The sequence below is a fragment of the Octopus bimaculoides genome, chromosome 8 (assembly GCF_001194135.2).
Source record: "Octopus bimaculoides isolate UCB-OBI-ISO-001 chromosome 8, ASM119413v2, whole genome shotgun sequence".
Taxonomy (NCBI): domain Eukaryota; kingdom Metazoa; phylum Mollusca; class Cephalopoda; order Octopoda; family Octopodidae; genus Octopus; species Octopus bimaculoides.
This window is the reverse complement of record NC_068988.1, coordinates 5,514,368-5,517,083: the sequence shown is the minus strand read 5'-3', so window position 1 is coordinate 5,517,083 and position 2,716 is coordinate 5,514,368.

Sequence of the window (2,716 nt, the reverse complement as noted above, 5' to 3'; positions counted from 1 at the left end):
GATATTAACTTTAAATGTTTTATTATGGTTAACTGTGATTAATATCGAAGGTCGTCTATGAACTCCACATAAAACCAAACAGTCATGAACAACACATGAGAAATTATTAAATTTTAAAGTTCAAAACACCTAATATAATGTTGTCTATGCATTGTATTCGTTAGGAAAGTCCAAATAATACTTTGATTTTCTCTCAATATACGTGATCGCTCGCCTTTGAACGAAAAGCCATATATTATATGGGACAGCCAATCATTTCTGTGCTTACTTAACGACTTATTGTAACTGTATGTATTATATTAAGCCAATATCTTTTACATATCCCATACATTTAAATGCATATTATAAGACTACATACATACATACATATATACATACATACATACATACATACACATGCAGAAGCACACACACACACACACACATATATATATATATATACATATATAAATATATATGCGTATTATTTTTTTTAAGATGATAAGTAAAATATCAATATTGCATTGATATGAATTAGTGATACGAAGCATTAATTTGAAATTAATGTGAGTCTGTCGGCCCAGTAATCTTATTTGAAGGAAGTCACATAATTAATTACATATGTCTCCTTAAATAAATACGCGTGTATGTTTGTGCGTGGGTGTGATTTCTGTGCATGTGTGTGTCTGTATGTGTGAGTGTTTGCATAATCCGATTTATTCCTTTCTTCCACGTATAGAAAATATAGTTATTGTGTGTGTGTGTGTGTGTGTGTGTGCGTGCGTGTGCGCGCGCGCGTGTGTCTGTTTAAGTTTCTTGGATGTTAAGTGGTTTATTTAGCAAATGACCTGTTGAGACATGAGATATGGTCGGGCATTATGAATCTTACAAAGCTTCAATTTGTATTAATGCGAAAAGTGTACAAATGAAGAACTGTTATTATTAAATGTATATTCTACATGATTTACACAACACAGTTCAATACACCATGTATGTATGTATGTATATATACATATATATACACACACAAACACACACACATGAACAAACATATATGTATGTATTGATCTATCTATCTATCAATCTATCTCTCTCCATATATATATATATGTATATATATATGTATATAGATAGATAGATAGATAGATAAGTTTATATATATATATATATATATATATATATATATATATATATATATATATATATAAACTTACTTGGAAATGGATGCGCAGCGTTCGATCATATAACAATATAAATATATATGCATATATACATATATATATAACGCCGGTGTTAAAACGGGGGTAGCTGATGAAGGAAAATGTTCTCTATGTGGTTTGTGTGTTTTCTGTACTCTCGTTATTATTATTTTCTTGTCTACGTTTTTGCAATGTCCTGTACCCAGATATGCACCTATATATACAGGTAGACGTGGGTATGCACATACCTGCACGTATATATGCATATACTCATTTATTATTTGTTCTATATATATATATAATAATAATAATAATAATATTAAGGACAAAATCCAAAGTTACAGGTAAAAACTCAATTAAAATCAATTTATAAAAATTAAGATTAAATTAAGCTTTACAGAATAAAATATATATATATATATATATATATATATATATATATACACATACATACATACATACATACATACATATCTCTACATATATATATATGTATATATGAGTACAGGACATCATTAAAACGTAAACAACATGAAATACGAAAACATTTTTTACATGCGAACAATGAGAGAAACAAATGGAAAACAAGACAGTAACATAAAAAACGACCCTTCATCAGTTGTCGGCTGTCCATCTACTCTTCATTCCGAGCAATTAATGATAATATGCGTCTTCAAAAAGGCAGTTGCACCCGCGAACCAAAATAAAATTTGGGATTTGCGGAGGATCCAATTTGGTTAACAAAAGCAGGACAGTGGAGACAAACATGGAGGGCCGTTAGGCCAGACGAGGTGAAGTAGCGAACGCTGGAGGAATGGAATATTGTCTTTGACAAGAGAAAAGATAGAAGAGGAGACAAATAAGAATGCGTCTAGTCTGTAATATCACTTGAGGAAAAGAAAGATGGACGATGGTCACGTGTGAGCAACGAGAGAGAGTAAAGGAGAAAGAGAGATACAGAAAACAGTGAAGGGGGAATCGGAACGCATTAATTGAAAGGGAGTAGATGGGTCCTTAGAAATACAACTCCACAGCAGTAAGCTTATATTCACCATACATACAAACATATAGCGATATATGGGAATGTGTTCTTAATAAATCGCATGAACTTAGAAAAAGCTCTTCTTATAATATATTATTTTAATTCTAAGTATTTTAATAATATGAAGACTCTTTGTCTTTGAATATTCCTTTCAATACTATTTTCTTACACATACAAATCATTAAAAAACAACATCAAGCATATACACACACTTAAAAACCCATTTCCCACAGGAAATCGGATCATTTTAATAAATTAGGCCACTTGGCTTTGTTATGTGGGGCTGATTGCCCGTCCCTCCTGATATCTTGGTGGGTTTCCAACAGCAAATCACCAAGGATTCTCTTGGTGGTATTCTGGTCGCGTAGTCTGATATTTTTTAGTGCAGTGAGGAAAAAAGTTAAGTTTCCAATAGCTGAAGAATGCATTGCAGCCTGTTTTTTTTTTAGACCTCAGCAGTTTAACACACATGCACATATATGTACGCTCATATAAA